The sequence below is a fragment of the Triticum dicoccoides genome, chromosome 7B, assembly GCF_002162155.2.
Source record: "Triticum dicoccoides isolate Atlit2015 ecotype Zavitan chromosome 7B, WEW_v2.0, whole genome shotgun sequence".
NCBI lineage: Eukaryota > Viridiplantae > Streptophyta > Magnoliopsida > Poales > Poaceae > Triticum > Triticum dicoccoides.
Genome location: NC_041393.1, coordinates 612,781,425 through 612,792,178, shown reverse-complemented (window position 1 = coordinate 612,792,178; position 10,754 = coordinate 612,781,425). Strand labels below are relative to the sequence as shown.

General features: G+C 40.5%; 1 long non-coding RNA gene across 1 annotated transcript; it reads left to right on the top strand.

Annotated features, from left to right (window-relative positions):
- Positions 1-393: 393 nt before the first annotated feature.
- On the top strand, positions 394-1,531 carry LOC119335374. The gene is made up of 2 exons (XR_005161833.1): positions 394-891; positions 1,113-1,531. It is a non-coding gene; the product is annotated as an uncharacterized LOC119335374 (long non-coding RNA).
- The last annotated feature ends 9,223 nt before the right edge of the window (positions 1,532-10,754 follow it).

The window sequence follows — 10,754 nt, the reverse complement described above, 5'->3', positions numbered from 1 at the left end:
AGTTTTTTTAGGGGTACTCCCAACTTTATTATTTGAACAACGTTGGGAATGTCATTCGCTATAAAATCTAAAATGCAGTCCGGTGGTACATCAGGCCAAACCATCGTTAAATCATTGCTAACCTCAACTTTAGCTAAAACATGAGCAGCTAGATTAGCTGTACGCCCTTTATTTACCGAGCGCAAGTGACCTTGTATCGTAGCATCTTTTTGATTTCTTCTATAAAAGGTCCCAGTGCTGAGAGCATCGTGCATGTTGTCTTTTGTTTAGGAAAGGATTAGAAAATCCAGCCGACTGATAAAAATCGAGCGGACACGTAACCATCACGTGTACGCCTCTAGAGAGGCCCCTTATCCATCCGTCTCCACCTCCACCGCTCTGTGCTCTCTCGTTCTCTGTCGATCCATCCATCTCTCTCTCTCTCATTCCTATCCACGCAAGAGCTTCCCCGGAGCGTACCGGCACCAGCGCCCCATCTATCTCCAGCCCCTCCCCGCCGACGGTGGCCACCACCAATGCGTCGTGGCCAGCCCGTTGCGTGCGCCCCCTCCCCTCCGCCGGGCTGTAAGCCAACGGAGTGTCCCCTGGTGACAGATCAGATCCGGGGCAGCTGTCGCTCCTTCCCTTCCCGTGACTCCGGCGCGATGTGCCCCCCTCTGATCTCCATGGGGACCTATGCCGCCCAAATTTGCCTCACATGCATGTCATTCCGGTGTGCTGGCGGCGCGACCCAGCGCTGTTGGGCTACTTTTCGTCTCCGCCAACATCCGCGGTGCCGGCAAGCCGGCCCTGTTCTGTCTCCTCCTCTGTGAGGCCCGTGTCCGACAGTTGCAGGCTCGTCCGACTCCCCCCCTGCTGTCAACGCTGGATGTGCCAAACCTCCACCATCAGGTCAGATCCAATCTTTCTTTTTCCATTCTTTTCGTTCTACGGTAATTGGTCGATAGGTCCCCTCGAGCTGATTCTCCTTTAATAATTCCTTCCCTTGATTGATTTTGAGGCGGCTTGTTGATTTCAGATCGCCCACACATATATATTGATGAAATATGACTAAAGTAGCGAGGTGGTACTGTCTTTTTCTAATATGAAGTCGAATCCTCTCTGGTTTGCAGGTGGAGAGTTTGATCCCAAGCGGTGATGATTTTATTTTTGCCTCCTCTGCCTCAGGCAGAGGAACGGAGAGTGGCGGCAAGGGCAGCCGCCGGCGCGATGACGAGAACCCAGGGGTGGACACACGGGAGATCGGGTGCTCGCGCGAAGCCTCCTGCAGCACGGTCGCCCACGAGCCCACCCGGAGCTGTCGCCCCCGCTGAAATGCGCCGCCCCGCTGCCCGTGAAATGCGCCGCCCCGCTGCACTGGAAAGGAAGCTGTCTGGATAAAGAAAGGATCGCGGGCTGAATTCTTACGAACGTAGGGGCGTTTTTGTAAAAACGAATCGTTTTTGCAACTTCACTTAAACGGGGACCGCGGGTTGAATTGTCAAAAACAGAAGTGCTTTTTTGCAAAATTACAGACGACGTACGACCAGAAGCAATAGGCGCTTTATTAGTAGGGAAAGATTTAAATTATTTTATATGTTATTATATATTATTTTTATTGTCATCATATATTTAACAGATACTTACATATGTAAGAAAACAATATCCCACATCTTATTAACTTATAAAAATAATTTCTTAACAATAAAATCCTGGATTTTTTTGGCATGAAAATCCCAGTGATTGTGTACAAAAGCATGGTAAGATTTAAGGATGAATGTAATAATATCACTTATTATTTAAATATATTTATAACAAAATGCTCAGCCCCTTTTTATTTTTTGATAACATTGTTGGCCCAACCCAACATTATAATTAGAATCATCCCAGCAAAATCGTGTATTTCGAGAAAGTGCAAATGGCTTGTAATTTTTTAGGAAATAAAATAAATGGGCCGCATAGACGCTACATTATTTGTTCACCCAGCCCAGCTAATGGATGTAATTCAAAAAAAAGATCAAATTTACTTTAGAGAGTTATTTATTTCTGTTGAGTGCTTTTATTCAGTTTAAAAACAAAACAATAAAGAGGGGACCCAAAACTTTTCAAAAAGGAAAGTAAAAGTGAGAGAGATAAGCATTATTGAAGTGGGAGAGCTCCTTGAACTTTGTTCATGCTCACAGAAACTTTGTGAATCTTAATTACCGAAATTTTTCATAAAAAATAATTATTCCCTTGTACAATTCCATTGTATTATAAAAATAATGTGCCAAGGTTTTCCTTTAGGATGTTTACAATGCTTGTTGGTTTGTACGGTGCAGGACAGAAACTTTGGCTGTAGTGCGCGATTTGGCATTTTTTACTGAAACATCAAATGGTTCTGATTCTTTTTGAAATGTCTTGATGTAAAAATTGTTTATTTTTCATAATTTTGGTAGAATTTTTGGGGTACCATAAGTATGGTGAATGTTCAAATTGCTACAGACTATTCTATTTTTGACAGATTCTGTTTTTGATGCATAGTTTGCTTGTTTTGATGAAACTATCAATTTCTATCAGTGGATTAAGGCATGAAAAAGTTATATTACAGTAGACACAATGAAAAAACAAAATATGAATTGGTTTGCTACAGTACTTAGAGTAGTGATTTGTTTTATTATACTAACGGATCTTACCGAGTTTTCTGTTGAAGTTTTGTGTGGATGAAGTGCTTGATCGGGGAGGTCTCGATATGAGGAAAATGAAGAGAGGCAAGAGCTCAAGCTTGGGGATGCCCGAGGCACCCCAAGTAATATTCAAGGAGACTCAAGCGTCTAAGCTTGGGGATGCCCCGAAAGGCATCCCCTCTTTCTTCAACAAGTATCGGTATGTTTTCGGATTCGTTTCGTTCATGCGATATGTGCAAGTCACGGAGTGTCTTTTGCATTTAGTTTTCACTTTTCTTTTATGCACCATGCTGGTATGAGATAGTCCTTGGTTGATTTATAGAATTCTCATTGCACTTCACTTATATCTTTTGAGTATGGCTTTATAGAATGCTTCACGTGTGATGACCCACAAGTGTAGGGGATCTATCGTAGTCCTTTCGATAAGTAAGAGTGTCGAACCCAACGAGGAGCAGTAGGAAATGATAAGCGGTTTTCAGTAAGGTTTTCTCTGCAAGCACTGAAATTGTAGGTAACTGATAGTATTGTGATAAGATAAATTGTAACGAGTAACAAGCAATGAAAGTAAATAAAGTGCAGCAAGATGGCTCAATCCTTTTTGTAGCAAAGGACAAGCCTGGACAATTTCATATAAAGAGAAAAGAGCTCCCGAGGACACATGGAAATTATCGTCAAGCTAGTTTTCATCACGCTCATATGATTCACATTTGGTACTTTGATAATTTGATATGTGGGTGGACCGGTGCTTGGGTATTGCCCTTACTTGGACAAGCATCCCACTTATGATTAACCCCTATTGCAAGCATACGCAACTACAAAAGAAGTATTAAGGTAAACCTAACCACATCATTAAACATATGGTTCCAAATCAGCCCCTAACGAAGCAATGCATAAACTAGGGTTTAAGCTTCTGTCACTCTAGCAACCCATCATGTACTTATTACTTCCCAATGCCTTCCTCTAGGCCCAAATAATGGTGAAGTGTCATGTAGTCGACATTCACATAACACCACTAGAGGAAAAGACAACATACATCTCATCAAAATATCGAACGAATACCAAATTCACATGACTACTAATAGCAAAACTTCACCCATGTCCTCAGGAACAAACGTAATTACTCACAAAGCATATTCATGTTCATAATCAGAGGAGCAATAATATGCATTAAGGATCTGAACATATGATCTTCCACCAAGTAAACCAATTAGCATCAACTACAAGGAGTAATCAACACTACTAGCAACCCATAGGTACCAATTTGTGGTTTGGATACAAGATTGGATACAAGAGAAGAACTAGGGTTTCGAGAGGAGATGGTGCTGGTGAATATGTTGATGGAGATTGACCCTCTCCCGATGGGAGGATCGTTGGTGATGACGATGGTGTCCCCGGCAGAACAGCTCCGCTAGAGCCCTAGATTGGTTCCGTCAAGGTTCCGCCTCGTGGCGCCGGAGTTTTGCCCCGTAAGCTTGCCCATGATTTTTTCCAGGATAAAAGCCTTCATATAGTAGAAGATGGACACTAGAGGGCCACCAGGGGGCCCGGGAGACAGGGGGCGCGCCCAGTAGGGGTGGGCGCGCCCCCACCCTCCTGGCCAGGGTGTGGGCCCCCTGAGGTGTTTCTTCCGCTCAATAATTCTTAATTCAAAAAATAAGTTTCGTGGAGTTTCAGGACTTTTGGAGCAGTGCAGAATAGGTTTCCAATGTTCGCTCCTTTTCCAGCCAGAATTCCAGCTGCCGGCATTCCTCCTCTTCATGGTAAACCTTGTAAAATAAGAGAGAATAGCCATAAGTATTGATATATAAAGTGTAAAAACAGCCCATAATGCAATAAATACTGATATAAAAGCATGATGCAAAATGGACGTATCAACTCCCCCAAGGTTAGACCTTGCTTGTCCTCAAGCGGAAGCCAAAATCGAAAAATATGTCCACATGTTTAGAGATAGAGGTGTCGATAAAAATAAAATACGGACATGAGGGCATCATGATCATTCTTATAACAGCAACATATATAGATTTTTTCATGTGATTTCTTATGCTCAAGTAACGATCAATTCACAATGTCAAGCATGGTTTAGAAACTTCATTGGGAGCTAGCCAACTATAATCTCAGTCATTGAAGCAATTGCAATTTATCATAACATCAGAAAGAGTCGAGAATAGAGCTTTTCAGCAAGTTCACATACTCAACTATCATGTAGTCTCCTACAATTGCTAACACTCATGGAATACTTGTGGTTATAAAGTTTCAGCCGAACACTGAGAAAGATAGGGGCTTATTGTGTTGCCTCCCAACGTATATATATATATATCATGATCTTTCAAACACGAGGAGCTTGCCAAAGGATAAAATGAAAAAAGGAAAAGGTGAAGATCACCTTGAGTCAAGCATAAAGTAAAAACATAAAGTAAAAGATTGGCCCTTCACAGAGGGAAGCAGAGGTTGTCATGTGCGTTTAGGGTTGGATGCATAAAATCTTAATGCAAAAGAACGTCACTTTATATTGCCACTTGTATATGGACCTTTATTATGCAGTCTGTCGCTTCTATTGTTTCCATAGCAAGATCATATAAATCTTATTTTCTCTGCACTAATAAGTCATACATATTTAGACAGCAAGTTTTATTTCCTACAACATGACAACTTACTTGAAGGATCTTACTCAATCCATAGGTAGGTATGGTGGACTCTCATGGCGAAACTGGGTTTACGGATATTTGGAAGCACAAGTAGTATCTCTACTTGGTGCAAGGAGTTTGGCTAGCATGAGGGGGAAAGGCAAGCTCTATATGTTGGAAAGATCAATGACAATATACTTTAACTGAGATGTGAGAAAACATAAACCATTATGTTGTCTTCCTTGTCCAACATCAACACTTTTAGCATGTCATACTTAATGAGTGCTCCCAATCATAAAAGATGTCCATGATAATATATTTGCATGTGAACCTATCTGTCCTTATTACTTTCTATTAATTGCAACGATGACCAAAACTATGTTTATCAACTCTCAAGAACTTTTGTGCCTCATACTTTCTATGTGTGAAGTCATCACTAACCATAAGATCAATATGAACTCTATTATTCTTTCTACTTTCCCAAGATCATGGCAAGATAGCAAGCCCTTGACTCAACATTAATCTTTATTATAGATAGCTCACAGACTCGATTACATAAAGAGATCACAAAGCAAAACTCAAAACTACTTGATATCAAAACTTCAATCTACTAGTTCAAGATACTACTAAAAGGATCGAACAAATAAAGCGGTAAAGATAGGAGTGTGATGGTGATACGATATCGAGGCACCTCCCCCAAGCTTGGCAGTTTCCAAGGGGAGTGCCCATACCCATGTAATTATGTCCTCGGAGGTGGTGAAGTAGGAGATGTTGATGATGTAGGCTTTTCGTCCATCTTCCAAGGCATAGGCTCACCATCATAGAAGGATGATCGAGTCTCCGCGATCCTTAAATCTACAGCCAAACTCATCCTCTTGAATCTATATTCATACTCACAGTTCTGGTTTTGCAGGTCATAGATCTGGGCTTGGAGGTGCTCGATTTTCTCTTGAAGCTTGAAGATGGTTTCCCCAATGACTTTGGCATCTAGCTTGTGGTTGTTGGTGAACTCCGTGATCATCATCTGGTTGGCATTGAGTCCACGCTCCACCATCCCTTGGCACTTGAAAACTTGCCGCTCCACGGCTTCGAGCTTTGTCTCCACGCTTCCGGTACGCTTTGGTGCCTCCACATAGCGGATGTGCAGCACCCCCTCACGCATCTCAATTGTTTGAGGGTGTTGCAGCACCTCCACGAGATAGGGGTTGATGACCCTCTTGAAAAACTTGTCCTTGGGAGCGCTTGGAGACGTCATGATGCTCTAGATCTGAAACAGAAACATCTCGAAACGAAAACAGAGGATATTTGTGTGATACGGTGGTCAAAACCTTCAGGAGTTTATATAATGAATTTTTACCGACCAAAATATGTAACGTGCAAGAAAACAGAGTCCGGGAGGCACACGAGGTGGCCACGAGATAGGGGGGCGCGCCTAGTAAGGGTGGGCGCGCCCTCCACCCTCATGGAGGCCTCGTGTCCTTCCCGGACTACTTATTTCTTCCTAAAATTCTTAAATATTCCAAAACTGATAAAAATTGCCATTAGAATTGTTTTGGAGTCGGTTTACTTACCGTACCACATACCTATTCTTTTTCGGAGTCTGGAACGTTCCGGAAGGTGTCTCTTATGTATTCCTCCGGGGTTACGGTTTCAATAATATTAGTTTCCACATTAATAGGATTACCTGAAATATAATGTTTGATTCTTTGACCGTTCACCACCCTTGGACTTGAGCCTTCGAAGTTGTTAATTTTTATGGCACCAGAGCGATAGACCTTCTCGATAACATAAGGACCTTCCCATTTAGAGAGAATTTTTCCTGCAAAAAACCTTAAACGAGAGTTGAATAATAACACATAATCACGTACATTAAACTCACGCTTTTGTATCCTTTTGTCATGCCAGCGTTTGACTTTTTCTTTGAATAGCTTGGCATTCTCATAGGCTTGGGTTCTCCATTCATCAAGTGAGCTAATATCAAACAACCTCTTCTCACTGGAAAGTTTGAAGTCATAATTGAGCCCTTGAATAGCCCAATGTGCTTTATGTTCAAGTTCTAGAGGTAAATGGAATGCTTTTCCATAAACCATCTTATATGGAGACATACCCATAGGATTTTTGTATGCAGTTCTATAGGCCCATAATGCATCATCAAGTTTTTTGGACCAATTCTTTCGAGATCTATTCACAGTCTTTTGCAAAATTAATTTGAGCTCTCTATTGCTCAACTCTACTTGACCACTAGACTGCGGATGATAAGGAGATCAGATTCTATGGTTAACATCATACTTAGCAAGCATCTTACGGAAAGCACCATGAATAAAATGTGAACCACCATCAGTCATAAGATATATAGGGACTCCAAACCTCGGAAAAATAACTTCTTTAAGCATTTTAATAGAAGTGTTATGATCAACGCTACTAGTTGGAATAGCTTCTACCCACTTAGTAACGTAATCAACAGCAACTAAGATATGTGTGTAACCATTAGAGGTAGGAAAAGGTCCCATATAATCAATGCCCCAAACATCAAACGGCTCAATAACAAGAGAATAATTCATAGACATTTCTTGACCTCTACTAATATTACCAATTCTTTGACATTCATCACAAGATAAGACAAACTTACGGGCATCTTTGAAGAGAGTAGGCCAATAAAAACCTAATTGCAGTACCTTATGTGCAGTTCTATCTCCAGCGTGGTGTCCTCCATAGGATTCAGAGTGACACTTGCGTAGGATCTGTTCATGTTCATGCTCAGGTACACAACGTCTAATAACACCATCTACTCCTTCTTTATAAAGGTGTGGGTCATCCCAGAAGTAATGTCTTAAATCATAAAAGAACCTTTTCTTTTGCTGGTATGTGAAACTAGGCGGTATAAATTTAGCAACAATGTAATTAGCATAATCAGTATACCAAGGAGAAGTACGAGAAACATTAATGACCGCTAATTGTTCATCAGGAAAGCTATCATCAATAGGCAGTGGGTAATCAAGAACATTCTCTAACCTAGAAAAGTTGTCTACAACGGGGTTCTCAGCTCCCTTTCTATCAATAATATGCAAATCAAATTCTTGGAGGAAGAGAACCCATCTAATGACTCTAGACTTAGCATCTTTCTTTTCCATAAGATATTTAATAGCAGCATGATCAGTGTGAATAGTAACTTTGGAATCAACAATATAAGGTCTAAACCTATCACATGCAAACACAACTGCTAAGAATTCTTTTTCAGTAGTAGCATAATTTCTCCGGGTAGTATCAAGAGTCTTACTAGCATACTGGATAACATTCAATTTCTTATCAACTCTTTGCCCTAAAACAGCACCTATAGCATAATCACTAGCATCACACATAATTTCAAAAGGTAAATTCCAATCAGGTGGCCGAACAATAGGTGCAGTGATCAAAGCATTCTTAAGTATTTCAAATGCATCTACACAATCATCATCAAAGACAAAAGGAATATCTTTTTGCAATAAATTAGTCAGAGGCCTAGAGATTTTAGAAAATTCCTTAACGAACCTCCTATAAAAACCGGCATGACCAAGGAAACTTCTTATACCTTTTATGTCCTTGGGACATGGCATCTTTTCAATAGCATCAACTTTAGCCTTATCCACTTCAATACCTCTCTCGGAAATCTTATGCCCCAAGGCAATGCCTTCATTAACCATAAAGTGGCCCTTTTCCCAATTCAACACGAGGCTAGTGTCTTCACATCTCTGCAAAACTCGATCAAGGTTGCTCAAGCAATCATCAAAACAGGATCCATAGACGGAGAAATCATCCATGAATACCTCACAAATCTTTTCACAAAAGTCAGAGAATATAGCCATCATGCATCTTTGAAAGGTAGCAGATGCATTACATAAACCAAAAGGCATACGTCTATAAGCAAAAGTACCGAAAGGGCAAGTAAAAGTAGTTTTTGATTGATCCCCCGCTAACACAGGTATTTGAGAGAAACCAGAATAACCATCTAGAAAGCAGAAATGTGTGTGTTTGGACAGTCTTTCTAGCATTTGATCAATAAAAGGTAAATGGTAATGATCTTTCTTAGTAGCTTTATTTAATTTACGGAAATCAATTACCATCCTATAACATGCTATAATTCTTTGCGAGATCAATTCATCTTTATCATTAGGAACGACAGTAATACCTCCCTTTTTGGGAACACAATGGACAGGGCTTACCCAATCACTATCAGCAACAGGTTAAATTATACCTGCCTCAAGGAGCTTTAGTATCTCCTTTCTTACCACTTATTTCATTTTGGGATTCAGTCGTTGTTGAGGATCTCTAACTGGTTTGGCACCTTTCTCCACATTTATTTTGTGTTGGCATAGAGTGGGACTAATGCCCTTACGATTATCCAGAGTATATCCAATAGCAGCTTGGTGCTTCTTCAGAGTTTTCAATAATCTTTCTTCTTCTTGTTCTGAAAGGTTAGCACTAATAAGAACAGGATATATTTTCTTTTCATCAAGATAAGAATACTTAAGATTATCAGGTAATGGTTTGAGTTCAAACACGGGATCACCCTTGGGTGGAGGGGGATCCCCAAGAATTTCAATAGGAAGGTTGTGTTTCAGCATAGGTTCCTGTTTAAGGAACACTTCATCTATTTCCCTTCTTTCCTTCATAAACATATCATTTTCATGGTCAAGCAAGTATTGTTCTAACGGGTCAGTAGGAGGCACGACAATAGAAGCAAGACCAATAATCTCATCCTTACTAGGGGATTCTCTATCACGAGGTTGTCTACGAAACTTAGCAAAATTAAACTCATGTTTCATATCCCCTAAGCCAATTTCAACAACATCCTTTTCACAATCAATCTTAGCACTAACAGTGTTCAAGAAGGGTCTACCAAACATAACGGGACAAAAATCATCTTGTGGGGAACCAAGAACGAGAAAATCAGCGGGATATTTGACCTTCCCACAAAAGACTTCGACATCTCTAACAATCCCAACTGGTTTAATAGTGTCCCTATTAGCAAGCTTAATGGTGACACCAATATCTTCTAATTCAACGGGTGTACTATCGTGCATAATTTCTTTATATAAATCATAGGGTATTGCACTAGCACTAGCACCCATATCACATAAGCCATGATAACAATGATCTCCTATTTTAACGGAAATAATAGGCATGACTACAACAGGTCTATGTATCTTAGTATCGGGTCTAGCAATATTAGCAGTCTCACCATAGAAATAAATAACATGCACATCTAAATCATCATCCAAGAGATCTTTAACCATAGCAATACTAGGTTCAACTTTGACTTGCTCAGGAGGTGTATAAGTCCTAGTATTACTCTTATGAACAACAATTGAAGTTCTAGCATGATCCTTTATCCTAACATGAAAAGGAGGTTTCTCAACATAAGTAGTAGGAACAACAAGATCACTATAAGTGACAGTATTTTCTTCAACTATAATAGGTGCAACTACTTTTACTTCAACGGGAGGAT